The sequence below is a fragment of the Triticum aestivum genome, chromosome 3B (genome assembly GCF_018294505.1).
Source record: "Triticum aestivum cultivar Chinese Spring chromosome 3B, IWGSC CS RefSeq v2.1, whole genome shotgun sequence".
In the NCBI taxonomy this organism is placed as follows: domain Eukaryota; kingdom Viridiplantae; phylum Streptophyta; class Magnoliopsida; order Poales; family Poaceae; genus Triticum; species Triticum aestivum.
In genome coordinates this window covers 731,736,718-731,757,123 of record NC_057801.1, presented here as the reverse complement: position 1 = coordinate 731,757,123, position 20,406 = coordinate 731,736,718, and the positions used below count along the sequence as shown (strand labels likewise).

Below are 20,406 nucleotides of genomic sequence, written 5' to 3'. Positions count from 1 at the left end.
CTTAGCCTTGATGCATGCACTATTGTTATGACTAGGGAGGGAGGGATTAAGTCGGCATTCAAACAAGGGCCTGCTAGCGCAAAGCTCTGTGCTGCTATGCTATTGCTAGCGCTCACTTTCACCAACCAACGGACAAAAGAACACATTCGACGACTTCAGAACGGTGCAGAACCGTATTCGATTCACCTAGACTAAAGATGGCAAGTCTTACACGCTTGTTCCAGCGCGGCACAAACCATTTTGCTGCTCTCAAACGGTGCCCAATTGTTCACGGCTTAGTAGAAAAAATGGCAGTTTTCACACTTCCAGACAAGTACCCCGCAACTTTTCACAAATTGCCAGAAACAGCCGATTGATTAGCTCGCCCGAAGCAGCCACTGGCGCACCCTGCTGCTTCGAAAAGGAACGTCGTTACTTTGCCCCAAGTACACCTGCAATACCCAGACACTAGGTTTCCTTTCCCGGCCCTGAGGCCTTCCACTATGTGCCAGGTGCCCGGTGCACTAAAATATAGCAGATTGGGCATCGATGCCCTTACAAAAAAAATTGGCACCGGCCTCACATTGTGCGTTTGCAGCCCGTAGAAAAGCGGGACCCACACGTCCATAAAAAAATTGAGCAAGCCAACCTCTCCTCGATCCTTCGCGCGAGTTCCTCTCGTCCGCCTCTGTCCAGAAAAAATCCCCTTTCTCCTCCGACTAGATCCATCTCCATCGTCACCTCCTCGTCTCGATCCGGCGTAGATCTAGGCCAAATCGACACACATCTCCTACTCCAGGCAAGGTGTTCGTCCGCCCAAGGTCCGGGCAGAGCGGAGGCGCGAGAGAAGGAATCTGTCGAGGTTCTCCGAGGAGCCGCGGCTAGTGGAGGTGATGTGCGGCGGGGGACGAGCTCCATGGACGAGGAGGAGGAAGCAGGAGGCGGAGGCTGGCCAGCAGTATGTTGCGGCTAGCGGTGCCCGGACTGTTGGACGGGCGGCTACTGCGCTGCATCTACTACTTTCTACTACTGCGCTGCCTCTACTGGTCTCGAAGCAGCACAGGTGAGGATGCGTGATGTTCAGCCTGTGAAGCAAACAAAAATGTTTTACTGGATTCAGTTAAGACGTGCTATACTTGCATGTTCGACCTATGAAGCTCTGTCTATTAGGACGTGCTATACTTGCATGTAGTGTAGTACTAGTTAATAATGTCAGTGATGCTAATTTCCTGTTCTTAAAAGTTGAAGGTAGTGTTCAACATTGCATTTAGCAGCAAGAAATAATAAAATTTAGCAGCAAGAAATAATAATAAAATGTTCTCATTCCACAATCTGTAAACTAAATTACACAATTACAAAGGAGATGCTCGACTAGAAAACTAAAATAGAAAGCGATAGAAATTAATAAGATGAATACATGTAGAACTTATAAATGCTAATGTCCATTTCCTCCAAACTTTTGCCAAATATTCTCAACCAAATCAGCCTTGAGACGACGATGTGTGGATCGATCCCGAATGGCAGCATCTGTCTCAAGAACCAGATCAAACCCATCAAATGGTCCTTGTTCAGTTTCAAGATATGGTATTTGAGCGCCTTGTAGCAATTCATAGTCACAGTCATATTTGTCATAGCACTTGTAGGTGTGCCTCTCATCTGCAACGATCATGTTATGCAATATAATGCAAGCATACATGATCTCAGCAAGCGCACACCTTTGCAACATACGCCCTGGATGACGAACTATAGCAAAACGAGCTTGCAAAACACCAAAAGCCCGCTCTACATCTTTCCTTGCTCCTTCTTGATGTGCTTTATATAACTTGTGCTTCTCACTTTGAGCCATAGGGATTGATTTCACAAATGTCGCCCATTCCGGATAAATGCCATCTACTAGGTAGTATCCCAAGTTATACTCATTGTGATTGACTTCAAAGTGAACCTCTGGAGCTGTACCTTGCAGCACTTGAGTAAACAAAGTTGATTGGTCTAGGACATTGATATCATTACTTGATCCAGCGACCCCAAAAAATGCATGCCATATCCATAGGTCATGTGAGGCCACAGCTTCGAGCATGACTGTGGAAACTCCATGATCACCACGAGTGAACATTCCCTTCCAAGCCACTGGCCAAATTCTCCATGTCCAGTGCATGCAATCAAGACTTCCCAACATGCTGAAGTATCTTTGTGAAGAAGATCAAGGTATTTGTTCAGTTTGTCCACCTTTATCTTCTCCTTCTCAGTTTCAACTCTTTCTTTCTCAGCTTCTGCTTGAACTTTTGTGGCTTCTGCTTGAATAAGGGTGGCATCGGCCATTTTCTCTGCAGCAATTGATTTTCGTAGTTGAATCTCATTAAATTTGTCCACGCTCTCACTTGTCAAGCTTCCAGAGCATTTAGACTTGCTTGATGACTTATGTTTATCTTTTGTGTCTTTTGAAGTGTTGCGTCCGGGGGGTCGTTGAAGTTCACCTTCCTCATCTATTGCCTGGGTTGGAGAACTATAAGCTCCTGATGCATTCAACTTGTTTCTTTTGTTCATCTCTTCAACTGAATAAGACCTTCTCCATTTAGCCTCTTTCCTCACGTACTCCCACTAGTGCTCATATGGAAAGGGTCTTTTTGTCTTGGCAACACTCATGTATTTGGCACGTACCCTCTCCATAAGTTGCTTGTCATCGCTCCCACTAGGCCATGTACTTTTTTCAACATTGTAGATACCATTGAACTTTGTAACCTTCTTTGTGGTCTTGGTCCAGTGGTTCTTGCATTGCCCAACTGTTTTCTTCTGCTCTTTTGTTGCATATTTGTTGTACTCTGCTGCGACTTCCTTCCAATAGGTCTCTGCCCTTTTGGAGTTTCCATCAATCGGATCACATGAATTGTGCACCCAAGCTGCTATGAGAAGTTCATCCTCACGCTTACTCCAGTTCTTGCCTTTTCCTTTTTTCTGAATCCCATCAGGACTACTATCACTGCCATCTTGATTATTGACAGCCAGATCTTCATCCACTTGATATGCAGGTGACATGGGAGAACTAAATCCAACTGGACTATTCTCATCTCCTCTTGAACTAGTGCCTCTAGCAGATCCAAGAAAAGGTATGCATCCAGCAGGAGATGCTGGACTGCTACTTGAGCCTGCTCCAAATGCTCCTGGAGGGTACTGCCCCATGTTACCTTGGTAAGCAACACCATGGTAGCCTGGAGGTATGGATGGAACTTGCTGGTAACCTCCTTGAGCATATAAATTTGCATGGTGTGGGTGTTGATGCTGGAAACTGGGAATATAATGTGTGGGTGGATAATTCATATGTGGATGATGGGGATGGAAACTAATTGGGCTCTGTGGATTTTGCTGGTTGTTTGGGCTCTGTGCATCTGAAGGTGAGAAGGAGGAGTTCATCATGCTTGTGAAGCTTTGAGAAGATGAGTGCTCCATGTTTTGGGGGAGAGTTTTTCCAAGATCTTCTTGTGCTTCTATGAGCTTGTTCTGTACATTTTATAGACAGATTCTCCAAACGGGTAGATTTTTCTACTGCAGTGCAACGGTCATCTGGAAATTTGAGTGCTCTGGTTTGCTGTAAATTGAATGCTGTTTGGTATGGATTGAATGATGTTGCTCGGTGGTGGTTGGGTAGGAATGCTCCTGTATAGATGGCAGTTATACTTTAGTATATTTTATTGTAGTGCTTGAAGTGGGCACCGGAGCAGCTACTTGCTCCGGCTCCCTGGAATATTTTTATGGCACCGGCTGGGCTATGGAAGGCATCGGTGCCAAATGAGGGAAAACTGGTTTTGACACCTCTTTTAGCCCACATAGTGGAAGGCCTGACACTAAAAAGGCTCAGTCCAGCTTTCCTCCCACGTCGTGGCGAAATTCAACAAATGATAAAATCAGAACCTTATCCACCCAAAGGTTCGGATCTCAAAGCAAACGAAGGGTTCTGATAACAACCATCCGAACTAGTGTGGATAGCAAATCCATTCCCTATATAAGTTAAGGGACTAATGCGTTTGTGAGTGTACATAGGTCTATAAGTCTATGAGGAGTTTGATATTTACAGAGAAAGTCGACCCCTAAATGAAGTTCTTCGACTGAAGACTTCGGATTTCTGAAGACTTTGAAAGTGAAGAAATTGGTGTGACCTTGAAGACTTGGTAATCATTAGAGGAACATGAAGCATGAAGACTCTTGTTTTTACTGCTTCATTTTCTCTTTCTTGAGTCATAAGAAACATTGTACTGTTAAAAGGGGGTCGAGGAAATACTAAGGAAAAATTTCCATGTGATGCTCAACTCAAAATCCTAAACCTACCAGTCCCTTCGAGTGAAGCCATTGGAAATCTCACACAGTTCAGTCATATTCTTCAGTGACAGAGACGAAGTTCTTCTGGTCTCTGAGAAATTTCTTCTCACTGAAGAGTTAAGAATTCGCCAGTGTGGATTGCCTATGAAGTGAGGAACATGATAGCCCTGAGGAATTCGAACCTCAAATATTCCGGCCGTTGCTGTGCTACGTGCCAGCTGTCCCAAAATATCTACCCACCTAACGGTCATATCAGACAAGGGCATTTATGTCTTATCATGTCAGGCTGCTCCCCGGCTATAAATAGCCGCCCCCTACAACCACTAGTTGGTTGGCTGCTCCGAGAGAAATTGACACTTGTCATTTGAGAGCAACCCATCCTCCGAGGACTTTGAGCGAAAATCATCAAGTGAGGAAATCCCAAACCCAAACCTACAAAACCCAAAGTGATTGAGCATCACTGTAGAGATTGATCCTGCGTGGATCCGACGCTTGTTTCCTTTGAAGATTGTGCTTCTTCCAGACGGTTAGGCGTTAAGGTCTAGAGCATCCAAGAGGAATTGTGGATCGCCGAGTGACCGAGTTTGTGAAGGTTCGGAAGTCACCTGAAGACTTACCATGAGTGATTGGGCGAGGTCTGTGTGACCTTAGCTCAAGGAGAATACGGTGAGGACTGTGTGTCCGAGACTGTGTGTCCTCGAGTTTAAATACTCAGCCGCTCCAACCAGATGTATAACTGAGACAGCAGTTGGAACTGGTCTACCAAATCATTGTCTTCACCGAGCTAACTGGTTCTATCTCCTCAACTCTTTCATTTCCTCATGTATGTTGTTGTGTGCCTGTTCACATCTGTTTGAAGACATTGACTGAAGACTTTCTCAATTTCCTCAGTTTTATTTCTTCAGTTTGTCCGTCTTCTTCCTTGTGTTATCCTGTGTTTACGCTTTCTGTACTCCGTGCTTGTCTTCATTTCATCATGATGACTATGCTTGTGTTCTGTTATGTTCCTTTCTGAGTACTTATTCCGCTGCAAGTAGTTCTTCACTTAGGAATTTCCTCACCAGCAAATTTCTCAGTGAAGAATTCATAAAAATCACCTATTCACCCCCTTTCTAGTCGATATAACGCACTTTCAAGCCAATACAACCAAAAAACCGATCTGATAGAAGAGACTAGGCAATACATTCATATGTCAACAACCCCCCCTCACGTGTCCCTCAGGCCAAAACATGGACCGAAAGTGGGCTGTAATTTAATTGCGCAGTCGGGTCTTGAACTCAAGATCTCTTGGCTCTGATACCATGTTAAGCTTCATGCACTAACTGACGTAACCAAAAGTCTGAACTGATGGAAAGGGCTACTGCAATCCACATATACTTTAACACCCTATCTCATGTGTGACATGGAAGACAAGTCAACACGTGCAACCGGAAGAGAGCGAGGGCGCGCGAAACTCACGTATGACTCAAGAGGCCTCTACGTTGACACAAAGGGGGGCTACCAGCAATTTTTAATAAATTGCAAAAGCCAGGACTTGAACTCAAGACCTTAGCTCTGATACCATGTAGAAGTGCATGCTCTAGCCAATGCAACCAAAAGACCGATCTGATGGAAGAGACTAGGCAATACATTCATACGTCAACAGTAGAATATATTAAAATTTTGTATGTATCACTAAAGTTATTTTCAACCAAGTAAAATGAAAATCTTACGAAATTAAACTTCAAATATGAAAGGAGTTCACACTGAATTACTAAAAAATGTAATATTCACTTGAAATGCTAGTTTATAAAAGAAAAATGTTCGAACAAATTCAAGTGTCTATATATGAAAGAATCGTGCGAATAAAGAATATTGGTATAACATGATAATTATATATCATTGTAGGCACTATCAACACCATACGAAGCAAAGTTCCTATAAATCCAGTTGCTGTAGCAATTTCCACTTGAGAGAATATTTATCGCGTAGAATATCCTATGACACCTTTTAAAACCAAGTTAGGCCAAGAAATGCAAATAAACCATCAAACTTTAGAAATCACCAACCAACATTCAGATCATTACATGCTATTGTAATACATCTTTGCGCAAGACGTTCCTTTTCAATAATTTCCATAAAAGGATTTGAAATGACTACAAAGTGACATCTATTCCATAATAGAAGTACTAACAAGGTCAAATAATTTCCGATGCATTCGCCTATTTTCAATTCATAATGTAAATTTACCCGATACAAATTATGTACTAAATCGACAACTCTTACTTCAAAAAATTCTTCCAAATCTACATGTATTTGCATGCAGAAAATATATGTGTTCATTAGACATGCACCAAAACATTTTACAATATATATTGTAGTGTATAAAGAGTAACTACATGTCATATTTAGCAAAATTAGTCAAGTATCATAGCATCATCTATCCATTTGCTCAAATGCCAAGCACAAAACTTATAACACCACTTTACGCTTAGTGTAGGCATCTTATAGGTAAACACCACTTTTTACTGAGCTTACACGAATCCAATTGAATGATAGCAATGATCTATGTATCGCATTGAATATCTAGACAATATTTTAAGATGATATGCGACATCATCCTCTCCTTATTAGTTACCCATTACATAGACAAATTTGATATGGAGGCAAAGAAAACGATGCAAGAGATGAAACATCATCCTCTCTCCTCATCATCATGCCTATGTAGACAAAAATTTGATGTGAAAGTCTAAGAGATGACACCAAATGTCGAGCACCGAGAGAGGCCTTATTTTGACACTCTCGCTAGCCCAAACCTTTTTCCAATGATAAATATCCCTCATGAAAGTTCACTATGGGGTCTTTCCAAGGATAATGGGTCATTTAGATAATTTATTGACTAGATTTTATTACCATGAGTAATTGGGATAATTGTGTTTGATAAATCTATTGTATTTTATTATCATCAAGACATGGAATTGGTGCAAGGAGTATTTAGTCAAGAGGATATGCATGTGTTGTTGGATGGTCAGGGTCGATGCTCCTCTGAACCACTTTTGAAAACTCCTTTAATATCGTAGGATGCCTAAAGAGTTGTGGATTCACATAATACGATATAATGTGATTCTATGCACAATTTGTTTTTGCATGATTGATGTGTGTGGTATGGCCCATTATGTATGTGATGCATGTGTGTATTTTCCATGACCTGCGAGTCATGAGTGCGTCACCCAGGCTAAAGCCACTGAGCTATCATTAATTGTATTAATGACATGTGTGTTGACTTGTGATGAATCCATTTTGTTATGTAATTTATTACTAACTGCTAGGGTCACAACTAGTACTTGGAGGCACATTGTACATGGACGATATAGATGGAGATCATCATGGAGAAGAGGAACCATGGTGATGGAGATCACCACAAGAATGTCAGGGGGATTTATTCATGTTACTTTACTCATATGCATGTTAAATGGTAGACGTAGAATGGCCCCTCACATAATATTAAGTAAAGTTAATGTCCTCCCAATTAAGAACCTATTCAGCAACCCTCTACTCCTCTAAATTCTCAACTCCACTCATTATTCAACTCCCAACCCATATATTAGAATTTGGAAAATGTTCGACAATCAACTCCAACTCCTTACCTACATTTTTGCTAAAGGGACCAAATAATTAACGTGTTGGTATTGTTCAGCAGCCATTGTTCAACCAAGCTTCGCAATTACTCAACACACAATGGAACGTGCGCTAGAGTTCGGCGGAAAAATAGGTTTGGGTCTTGACCTTGTGAGACGTGAGTATGAAGGCGGTGCCTTGGTGACAGAAAACTATGCCTTAGTTGTTCTAAGGGTGTGCTCAATTTTATTAACTCTGTCCCAAGGCCTTCAAATCTTTTATTTCATCATAGTTGACTCAGGGCCAGGTTTGGTCCCCTGAGGTCCACCTGAGTCGACCTTGAGTTACACCACTCAATCTTTGAGTGTATCAAGATCCTTAGTCACCATGTCAAGGCTCTTCTTATCGCAACCGATGACGACCTTCATGCATCCCTAGACCATGATGACCCCATTCGGCAGAGGGATCTTGAGGCAAGAGTATGCATAGTTTGGCATGACCATGAATTTGAGTGTCAGTCATCCAAGTATGTGGTTGAATGTTGTGTTGAAGTCCACGGAACCGAAGAGCACCTTCTCAGTGAAGAAACTGCGCACAATGGTGAATGAAATGGACAAGTTAATATGGCTGATAGGTTCAGTAGAAGATCCACACACTTCACTAGAAGAACTGCCTACCCAACTTGATTGACGACCTTGGCATTTATAGGCCGTCCAGTGCGCAACTGAAAGTGATGCTAGGTGAAATCCTCCCATCAATGAGCACATGGGTGAAGATTTCTTTAGTTGTCACTTGAGTGAGACTAAAGGGAAACACCTGGACTGAATTGAGTTTTCGGGGTTGTTCTCTTGACCAAAGATGATGGCGGTGTCGATCATTTGGTAGCTTCTTTTGGTAAGTCAATGATGGCCAACAACTGCATTTCGACGACCTTGTATTACTTCCTAGACACGTAGGGAGTTGCCCGAATCGGAGCCTCATCCAAGTGCTTTCATTTTGCCAAGTTCATATTCTATTCCTTCCATTTTCAACCGGAGTGTTGCCCGAATTCTTCCTCTCTCATCTTGTTTTAACCGGAGTGGTTTCGAATTCTATCTTGTCCATTAAACTCTTGATTCATGTCTTTGCAACCTTCAAGTCCTCATAATGTTCCTTGTTCCTCTTTTCTAACGGATTGTTTGCAATCTCGTTCATCTCTATTGTACTCTTTCTTTTAAATTGCTCAACCTCTCAAGGTTTGTGGTTTCACTCGTTCGTCAAAGAAGCAACTTAGTTTTACCTCTTCTCTTCCTCTTCTATTTCTCTCTGGTGCCATCCTAGATCTCGGGACGGGATCCTCTTGTAGTGGTGGAGTGTTGTAACGCCCCGAGACCGACGCTCTAGATGCCTTCCTTGTATTCCGAGATTCATCGTGTGATTTGTTTTGTTCGTTGCATTCATCCTTGCATCATGTGCATTGCATCATGTCATCATGCAACCCCTTTTTAAAACTCACCTAAATAAATTGCATAGATCGTTGATCTATTTAAATCGAGGGAATTCACTTGTGTTTTCTCTTTATAACATATTAAAGCCTCTCAATATTATTAGGGAGCTATAATAAATGTATTCCATTTATTTGGGATTAACCATAACCCACTTGCAAAATATCCCATGCCGTTGTTATCTCAATTCTTGGTCTCCAACCTTGCCCATAATTTCTTTCATCATTTTTCGGAGCTCCACCAAAAATCCGAACATTTTTGGACCTTCCCAACCCTCACTTCCTATTCAAATCATTTGAATTTAAATCAAATGAGTTCGGATTTAGATCTCTCAATCATGGCCTTTTATATTTTCTCGGAACAAGCACATTCTTGTGGGTTCGGGAAAATTATCCGCGTGTCCAATTTCTTCCCCAACACCTCCTTTCTTCTCCTTTTCTTCTTTGTTATTTTCTGTTTCTAGAGAATTAGAGGGAGAGAGACGAGAGCCAGCCCAGCCAGCCTCTTAGGCCCGACCAACTAAGCCGGCCCTTTAGCCCAGCCTAGGCCCAGCCGCGCCTATAACCCTAACCCTCTCCCGATCAAACCTCCCCTCATCGTCCTCCCTCCAGTGCCACCAGCGCCCGATCCCCTCACCCCATGCTCGAGCCCCCACCTCTCTCTCGCTCTCTATCCTGATCCACCGCCGCCGTGGCCCGACGCCACCAGGCCGTCGTCCCGCGCCCAAGCTCCTCCGCCCCGAGCTCCGTTCGCGCTGCCGACTGCTCGGATCTGGCGCCGGCCGACCGGATCCACCCGGCTTCACTGTTCTTGGTGCTGTGGGAGCCATGCTTCAGGTCCCCACTGCCAAGCTCTGTCCCCGCCGGCCTCGACCTCCTCCCTCGCGCGGCTCCTTCCCTGCCTCGCTGTAGCTGCTGCTATGCTTGCTGCCGCACCTCCCGCTGCCCCCGCTGATGCCATGGTCGCCTCGTCGGCAAGCTCGCCTCCGCCTCTCCTGCTGCCCCGACCGGTCTAGCCTCGGCTCAGCTAGCCCCCTGCATCGCTTCCTCACCAAGAGCTGAGCTCCATCCAGCTCGGCGCCACTACAAGTTCCAGGGAGCATCTGTTCGCCTAGGTTGTTCGTCCTCTGCTCGCAGCTCCATCCATGGCGGCCTCTGTTCGTCGACCACCGAGACCTGAGGCCCTTTTGTGTTGCTTCGCTTTGGATGCGCCAAGATCCTCTCCGACAAACGCACGACTACATGGTGACACGTCAAGTACCTCTGCTGCCGTCTCCGGAATCGCCAAGTACCACGACTACCCTCGAGGACATTGGTTCCGTAAAGTTCGACTACAACGTGTGTACAACTACCATTGCCGTGATTTCAACAAGACGTCATGTACCTCTACTTCCACTACCATCACCGATGACCGATAGCACCACTACTTCCCACTACGACACGAGTACAACTACTTCCACTACGACCGCTGCGAGAACGACTACTTCCTCTACATCGTACCGAACCCGAACCGCTCCGAAATGCACGCTTCAAAGGTATAATCCCGAGATGATGACCCGTGGACCGAATGCATGTGTTGTATGAGATGCTCGTGTTTGCATCGTGATCGAGTTGTCGCTTGTGATGCCCCTCTTTTGCCATGCCACCGTCATGTGGGACACCCGGTATCCGAGATCACTCCCCATCTCTTGCGTGTTCCACACATCCGCACACTTCTCGTTTGCATCGGTATCTCACTCGAGTTACCGGGACCGGAATGTTGCCGTGGCACCATTTCCGTTGTAGTTGCCGTGGCACCTCTTTCGTTCCGCCATGGTGACAAATGCTTCATAATATGCTCATGTCAACATTTTCATAAAATTGCATAAAACTTGCATATTTCATTCGCATCATGATAAAAACATTTAAAATGTTTATAATTGTGTTTGCATTATATTGTTAAATGACATATGGGGATTTTTTTGGAATTGTTGTTTGTTGTTTCCGGCCTCATTTAAATTGCCTAGATAGATAGTTTTATTATGCTTCACCCCTTGCCATGTTGAATAACATTTAATATTGTTGGGTACATAAACAAGAGAGAACTAAATAAGTGATGTGGTGTTTCATCAATATGCAACTCGTTGCATATTGAGATCCATTTAACTTGTAGTATTGTTTGTTGCACTTTGCCATGCCATGCCTCTTTAAACCGGACATGCATCATACTTGATTATGCATCATGCCATGATTATGCTTGTGTGTTTACTATGTCGTTTGCTTCTTTCCGGTTGCGCTTCTCCTTGATAGTTCCGGTTATGTTGTGATTGTGAGGATCCGTTCGTCTACATCCGTTTATCTTCTTCATGGACTCGTTCTTCTTCCTTGCGGGATCTCAGGCAAGATGACCATTACCCTCGATATCACTTCTATCTTTGCTTGCTAATTGCTTCGTTCTATCGCTATGCTGCGCTACCTATCACTTGTTTACCATGCCTCCCATATTGCCATGTCAGCCTCTAACCTTTTTCACCCTTCCTAGCAAACCATTGCTTGGCTATGTTACCGCTTTGCTCATCCCCTCTTATAGCATTGTTAGTTGCAGGTGAAGTTGAAGATTGCTCCATGATGGACAGGATTATGTTGGGATATCACAATATCTCTTATCTAATTAATGCATCTATATACTTGGTAAAGGGTGGAAGGTTCGGCCTTATGCCTGGTGTTTTGTTCCACTCTTGCCGCCCTAGTTTCCATCATACCGGTATTATGTTCCTTGATTTTGTGTTCCTTACGTGGTTGGGTGATTTATGGGACCCCCTTGACAGTTTGCTTTGAATAAAACTCCTCCAGCAAGGCCCAACATTGGTTTTAACATTTGCCACCTAAGCCTTTTTCCCTTGGGTTCTGAAGACTCAAGGGTCACCTTTATTTTACCCCCCGGGCCAGTGCTCCTCCGAGTGTTGGTCCAAACTAGAGCACCGTGCAGGACCAATCCTTGGCAACTTGGATTACATCGGTACATGTACGCTTAGCTTATCCGGTGTGCCCTGAGAACGAGATATCTACAGCTCCTATCAGGATTTGTCGGCACAGTCGGGTGGTCTTGCTGGTCTTGTTTTACCATTGTCGAAATGTCTTGTAAACCGGGATTCCCAGACTGATCGGGTCTTCTTGGGAGAAGGAATATCCTTCGTTGACCGTGAGAGCTTGTGATGGGCTAAGTTGGGACACCCCTGCAGGGTACAAACTTTCGAGAGCCATGCCCGCGGTTATGTGGTAGATGGGAATTTGTTAATGTCCGGTTGTAGAGAACTTAACACTTGACTTAATTAAAATGCATCAACCGCGTGTGTAGCCGTGATGGTCTCTTTTTGGCGGAGTCCGGGAAGTGAACACGGTTTGTGGGTTATGTATGAACGTAAGTAGTCTTCGGGATCACTTCTTGATCACTTCTAGCTTCTCGACCATTCCCTTGCTTCTCTTCTCATTCTTATTTGCGTATATTAGCCACGATATTTGCTTTGTGCTTGTTGCAACTCCACCTCATTACCCTTTCCTACCCATAAGCTTAAATAGTCTTGATCTCGCGGGTTTTGAGATTGCTGAGTCCTCGTGACTCACCAGATACTATCACAACAGTTGCAGGTCCCGATGATACCAGTGCAGGTGATGCAACCGAGCTCAGATGGGAGCTCAATGAAGATCTTGGTCGTTGCTATGTTTCGTTTCATGTTGATCAGTAGTTTAGCCCAGTTGGGACGATCAGGGATCTAGCAGTTGGGTTATCTTCTTGTCTTTTGGCTTCATCCGTAGACGGACTATATGTGTGTACTCTGAATGATATATGAATTATATGTTCAGTGTGTGAAGTGGCGATTGTATTCCAACTATTTATCCCATTCTTGTTCATTACATGGGATTGTGTGAAGATGACCCTTCTTGCGACAAAACCACAATGCGGTTATGCCTCTAAGTCGTGCTTCGACACGTGGGAGATATAGCCGCATCGTGGGACATATAATTCATACATCATTCAGAGTACACACATATAGTCCGTCTACGGACGAAACCAAAAGACAAGAAGATAACCCAATTGCTAGATCCCTGATCGTCCCAACTGGGCTCCACTACCGATCAACATGAAACGAAACATAGCAATGACCAAGATCTTCATTGAGCTCCCATCTGAGCTCAGTTGCATCACCTGCACTGGTATCATCGGGACCTGCAACTGTTGCGATAGTATCTGGTGAGTCACGAGGACTCAACAATCTCAAAACCCGCGAGATCAAGACTATTTAAGCTTATGGGTAGGAAAGTGTCGGGGGTTGGATACGACATATGCCAAAGGATGGCTTATCATGGTGGGAGCGAGTAGAACATCGCCGGTGCCTGGAAGAGGGATGAGGCGAAGACATGCACGCCGGCAGAACTTACCTAGCTTCAGGGCTCTCCTAGGAGATAACACCCCTACTGCTGCTCTGCGGGGTCTCCACATGATCACTAAAGCAAAGTGACTACAATGGTGCTCCTGGAGCTATTTCGGGAGGTAGGAGAGGGCAAGGCTAGCTCTCTCCTCCCTGGGCTATCTGGTCTATCTCTCTCTAGGTCCAAACCCTTTGCATGGGTGCCCCGGGGGGTTTATATAGGCCTACCCCCCGGGGGTACAATAGTAATCCGGCTGGGCACGGGTCCCAGCCATCTGTCTCTCAGGCCGCCGTCCTTCCCGCCGGCTTTTGGGGCCCGCCGACTGGCAGGTCCCGCGGACAGGCTTGATACTGTAGCGGCACTCCTGATGACGCAGGCTCGGTCATCAGGTCGTGGCAACAGTGCCGCCATCTATCGGGCGATCACTGTCGCCATTCCCCATCTTATCTGATTAATGGCTCGTGGGGCCCCGGGAGGAGTCGGCCGACTCCAGGGAGGCCGACTCCCACAGGTCCGTCTTCGGGTTGCCCAGGCCGCCTTCGACCCACCCACTGACAAGCGGCCCCACCGCCTTCGGGTCATACAGGACGGCGTCGTGGGCACAGTGTACTGCGTACTGTGGCTGAGATCAGGGCAGGCATGGCAACAGTGCCGCATCTCGCCGGAGATCTTCCAGCGATACGGCTCACTGTAGCCATGCCGGCCCTTCGTAAGCAGGGGGGGAACAACCATGCCGTGACCATACCCCGCGTCGTACTTCGGGATAAGGGAGGAGTCTTGGGCCGACTCTCCATAGTCGGCCTCTCTGGAAGTCGCCAGCTTGGAGTCGGCTTATCTGGGAGTCGCCGTCTGGGACTCGACATATTTTGGAGTCGCTCCTGGGACTCGGCCTGAGGGGCGCGGCCTGCCTCGATGTCTTGAAATGTCCTGGGGCTCGGGTTAGCCTACCCGTGGCCCATTACTCCGACAGTAGTCCCCGAAGCTGGTGAAGCCCTGCGGTCGCTTCATTGTGGGGCTTCAACAGCTTCAATCTTTAAAAGTGCAAACTCTGGGACTCGGCTGCCGTCTTCCCTTGGGCCGACTGTCGAAAGTCGGAGCTTCAGTGAAGAGCCTCAGTTCGAAAGTCGCGGCGGGAAGCTAGGCGGCGTGCCTCATACGCTTCTCCGCAGCCATCAGGGCGGTCCTATCGCATGGCGCCACGTGGGGAGAACAGTCTGCCTTCCCACGCGCGTGACGGGACGGGCCGTCAGGCGGGGCCCGCCACTATCGCGCCTCGGCATACGAACAGATCCGTTGCGGCCGAGGACGGTTGGTTTTCCCACGTCGTTACTGGGCGCAGTAACTTCGTGGGTAAATCGTGGGGCGGCGTGGGGCATTGTGCGCAGTTAATCCCACGCCCGCCCCTCGGCTTCTCAGCCCGCAGGGCTATAAGTAGGCGGGGGGCAGCGGAGCGGCACAGCTCGCGCGCCCTTCTTCCCCGCTCCCCCGCCTAATCTTGCCTTCTCTCTCTCTCGCCTCCGCCGTTGAGAAAGAGCACACCATACCGCGGCGATGAGCTCTTCCTCCGCCGCGGCCCCCGCCGTGCGCTCCGGCGTATGGGACGGTTCAGAGGTAGAAGAAGAACACATCGAGTTCCTACGCCGGACACGCCGCCTCCCTAGCGCGGACCTCGTACGCGCCCGCGCCGCGCCGGAGGGGGAAATCCGGCCGGCGCCGGAAGAGGGCGAGCGGGTCATATTGCGCTCGCACCTCATGCGCGGCCTGGGGCTGCCGGCGAGCGGCTTCTTCCGCTCGTTCTTGGAATTCCACAGCCTTCAGCCGCACCACCTCACACCGAACACGGTAGTGCTGCTCTCCGCCTTCGCCACTTTGTGCGAAGGTTTCCTCGGCGTTCTCCCCACCATCGAGCTGTGGGGAGAATTCTTCTCTTCTAAGCTGGGCACGCACATCGCCGGCGTGCCGGCCCAGTGCAGCGCCTTCATCGCGATGCGGCGCTCGACGGCCGACAATCCCTTTCCTCCCATCACGCTGATCAAGTCGGTGAAGATGTGGCAGCGCTCGTACTTCTACGTGAAGAACCTCGCCTCCGACGGCGACTGGGTCAACTTGCCGCCTTACAACGCCGCTCCCCTGACTGGGCGGCTCCCCAGCTAGTCCCACCGAGTCAAGACGCGGACTCCCGCCGGAGCCGCCGCTATAGCGCGACTCCGAGTCTTGATGCAGTCAGAGGGACTCGTCGAGGCCGACTTGCTGGCCGCCTTCATGGCGCGCCGAGTTCTCCCGCTCCAAGGCCGGCCTCACCTGATCTGTCAGATGAGCGGCCTCTGAGATGCAAGTCGGATGAGCACCAAGGAGATGCCCCGCAAGGAGGTGGCAAATATGGTGAATTACATCGCGCACTGCGAGTACGAGGAGGACTGGCAGTTCGGCAAGGAGCCGTACTCGCGCGACAACCCTCCACCGGTGGTAAGTCGCGTCTCCCTATTGCTTTGTCTTTTTTCGCAGCCGACTCCGGCTTCTGACTCTCGTTGGCTTCTTCTGAACTAGAATCCTCTTATGCAGCCTGCCGCCGGTGCTACGAGATAGCCCCGCGAGTACGTTCCCGACCGCGCGGAGAGCGACGTCGACGACCCCGACTTGGGGGCGGCGGCGATGGAAGCCGATGCCGAAGGCGGGGGAGGAGGAGCAGAAGGCGACTTCAGGCCCTCGGCCACATTCGCCGACTGGCCTGATGACGACGCCGAAGGCGAAGTCGCTCCGCGCCATCAGCTAAGGATCGGCCCGTCGGGCGCCGGCTCCTCCGCCGGGGCCGAGTGCGCCCGGCGGCAAATTGAAGAAGTTCAAGGGGGCGGCCGCCGCAACCAGACGAGAGGAGGCGGCCGCGAAGGCCAACCGCTTCCAAAGGGAAGTGAGAAGGCCGCCGCTAGTATCCGCGTAAGTCTTCACGCTCTTTTATTTTCTTTGTTGAATCTTGTCCGAGTCTTCGTTTATATATTCCCTCCATTCTTCTTCAGGGCCCCTCTTTCCCTTGAGAGAGTCGTCGTCCCTCCGTCATGGGGTCGGCAGAGATGTCCGCCAATACTCGGCGGCCCGACCCTGCCGCCGACCTCCGGGAGGCGACGGAGCGGAATGCGCGGGAGAAGCGCGAGGAGGAGGAGGCCAACCATTTGGAGAGGGCAGAGGCCGACAGGGCGGCCGCCCCCGCCCAGAAAAAGCTGGATGATGCCGAAGCCGCCCTTGCGGCGAGATGGCGCACCGAGGAGGCCGCGCGTCGCCGATCGGCGATGCTCGTCCCCCCACTATCGTCTGCACCGCCGCCTCCGGAGTTCACGGGGTAGACCGGGGGAGCCGGCACCGAGAACCCTGTCGCGGAGAAAGAGAGCGGCGAGGCCTCCATGTCGGACGCTCTCGTGCCGCCGCCGCCGCCTCCACCGCCGTCTGGGAGACCGCACGGCAAAGAGCCGGTGGATCCGTCGGAGCCGCCGGCCATGGACGAGCCGAAGAGCGGCTGCTTCTCCAAGTCGCCTCGCCGGTGCGTCGCCGTCTTGAGAGGGCGACCTCGGTGCCGCGACCTCGGGAGATCGGCGTTGCCAGCTCGGTAACTCTAGACACCGAGGCCACAAGCGCCGCGCCTACCGGGTGGGTGCGCGGAGGCGGTACTGGGCCGCTAAATCATTTGCTCCTGGAAGTCCAGGCGAAGTTGCGGGCCGAAAGCGACGCCCTTCAAGCCTACACCAGAGCGCACCTGGCCGCGCGAACGGCCGTCCGAGTAAGTTTCTTCTCCTTCTTGATTCTTGTTTTTCTCTGTGGGGGCGCGCCAGCGCACCCACTGGGTGTAGTCCCCGAGTTCCGGGCCGGCTGCTGAGCAGGCGGTTCGGAACTCCCTCTAGCGAGTTCCATACACTAACTTTGTCTTCAATGACTTTTTTGCAGGAGTATCACAACCTCCGTGCCACTGCCTTCAACCGCAATGTTAAGGAGTTGAGCAAGCGGGCTGCCGACTTGTCGGAAAGCCAGAGTGAGTTCTTCTTCTTCGCGGGGGCGCGCTGGCGCACCCATGGGCTGTAGTCCCCGAGATTCGGGCCGACTGCTGAGCAGTCGGGTCGGATCTCCTCGGCGATCTTCTTTGCTGACGACCCATTGTCTCTTTTTTCACTCTTCAGGAGCCAACGCCGCTCTTCAGGAGCAGCTGGGCGAGGCCAATACCGCCCGTCGTGCCAAGGAGGAGGAGTGTGACAAGCTTGCCACGGAGCGCGACCTGCTGGCAGCGCAGCTGGCCGAGCAGAAAGAGCTGCTCAAGAAGGTGCAGGACGAGGCTGAGAAGAGGGATACCGCCCTCCTGGCCGAGTTCGAGAGGGAGCGCTCCTCCTGGACCGACAGGGAGGCGATGCTGACCTTCGGCTTCCATGAGATCGAGGATATCGTTGATGGTAAGTTTCTTTCGCTTCTTCGGGCTTCCGACTATGTGTCAGGCCAACTTCTAATTTTTCGACTTTCTTCTTTTTTGTCTTGGCAGATTTCTTCCCTGGTCACTCGCAGGCAGTCCCTCTGGCCATCGAGGCTGCTCGTGAAGCGCGAAGGGTGAACGGCGAGGAGATCGCCGCTAATGCCCCCCGAACCGTCGATGAGCAGCTTCTGAGCATTGAAGCCCGTCTTCGTCCGGCTTGCCGGCTGGTGCGCCGGCTTCAGCATGCCGGCGCCCAGGTGGTTGCCGCCCTATTGCCAGGCATGCCGGCTCTGCGCACCGCCAGCCGAACTGCTGACTGGCTGGAGGTCGCTACCGGCCGTCTTGAGGCCTGGAAGGGCTCCTCGGCCTGGGCCGGAGCGCGCCGGGCCTTGGAGTTCGTCAAGGCGTGGTACCCAGGGCTGGACCTGGACCGTCTGGCCGCGTTCCGGTCAGAAGCCCAGGCCGAGCTGGAGGCCGTGGAGGGCGCCCTTATCGAGCGTGCGGCGACCATCGCCGAGTACACGGACACCAGTGTCTTCGTCCCCGAGCGGGCTGAAGGCAGCGAGGAAGTGCCGCCAGAGTGGTTCGGGATGAACCCGGAGTATGGCGAGGACTCGGCGGAGGTGATCGACTCCAGCACCGAGGAGGAGGACGAGGTGGAGGCCGAAGGCGAGGCGGATGTGCCAGAAGACGGAGCAGGCGGCCAGCCTCAGCTCGACCGCGCCTCCAGCAACGAGCCGCGTCGGGAAAAAATGACTGCCACCGGAGGCGGTCAAACCGAGATCGCCCAGCCGATTGCCCCGGCGCCTGACGCCGCCATCACCTCCGATCCTCCGACCCCAGATGCCATCTCCTAGGCTGCCTTTTCTGCCTCTGCTTGTCTGTCTTAAGTAATCTTTTGAGAACTTTGTTAGATTTGAACAATTCCACCCGTGGGGTGTATCTTGAACTTCTATTCGAAGATTCGACCAAGGGCCTATGTAAATATCAATCTGCTTTCCGTCTTTCCTTGCTTATTGCTCTTTAGGCTTTTTCCCTTTGCCGCCTTCCTTTAGTCGCTGCCTTGTCAGTCGAGCAGCCGCTCTGCGGACTGTCGCTGGGTCAAGTGCTTGGCTACTTCGGAAGGCAAGGACTTGGCCGTTTAGAGTTTCTTTAGCAAGTCGGATAGAAAGCGACATGCCGACTACCCAAGAGTCGACCGTCCTTAATAGAGGCTAATAAAGACGGCGAGCCGGCTACTCATGAGTCGGCCTTCCGCTTCAGAAATGCTGGAGGCCATCTTATGCTATGTTCGTGCTTTAGGTCCTTAGCCATTTTTCCTGTGGGTGCCCGTTCTTCCTCACTCCTGCCTGCCTCACAGTCGCTCTATGAGCTGCGGCTTTGCCGGGAGGCGGATTGGGCACCGCACACTACTTGTCTGACTGCGGGAAGCTTCTCATAGTGCAAGGCGGCGAGTCCCTGGGCCGACTAGTCAGGCCCGGTGCCAAGCGGCTTGTAATGAAAGTAATGTACTCGGTGGCATAAGTCTTATCATACAGATAACAAAAAGGGCAGTCCCCGAGCTCGTCTTGGGGGGCCCAAAGTCTTAGTACTTTAATACAAAGGGGTAGTGTGATACATACTACATCAATTGTAAAATCTTCGAAGAAGATTTGCATTCCACGGGTGCTCTGTCTCTTTGCCGGAATTGTCCCTCTTGCGCGCTCGGGGCTTCTGGGCGTCGATCAAATAGCAGGTGTCATTCCCTAGCACCTTGCTGATGATGAAGGGGCCTTCCCAAGGTGCCGACAGCTTGTGCTGGCCGGCTGTTCGCTGGATCAGCCGGAGCACAAGGTCGCCTTCTTGAAAAGATCTTGGCCTGACCTTCCTGTTGTAGTATCGACGCAGACTCTGCTGGTAGATGCTGGACCGGCTGAGTGCCAACAGCCGGCCCTCTTCCAGCAGATCGACACCGTCTTGACGTGCTTCTTCTGCTTCTTCCTCGGTGTACATGGTGACTCGCGGGGAGTCGAACTCTATGTCCGTTGGGAAGACGGCTTCGGCGCCATAGACGAGGAAGAATGGTGTGAAGCCGGTTGACTTGTCTGGAGTCGTGCGCAGACTCCAGAGGACGGCTGGCAGCTCCTCAAGCCAATAGCCGGCAGATCACTCCAGCGGTACGACGAGTCGAGGCTTGATG

General features: G+C 49.8%; 1 long non-coding RNA gene across 1 annotated transcript; it reads left to right on the top strand.

The window, feature by feature from the left end:
• Positions 1–464: 464 nt before the first annotated feature.
• LOC123066236 (uncharacterized) lies at positions 465–3,644 on the top strand. The gene is made up of 2 exons (XR_006431284.1): positions 465–1,042; positions 3,006–3,644. It is a non-coding gene; the product is annotated as an uncharacterized lncRNA (long non-coding RNA).
• The last annotated feature ends 16,762 nt before the right edge of the window (positions 3,645–20,406 follow it).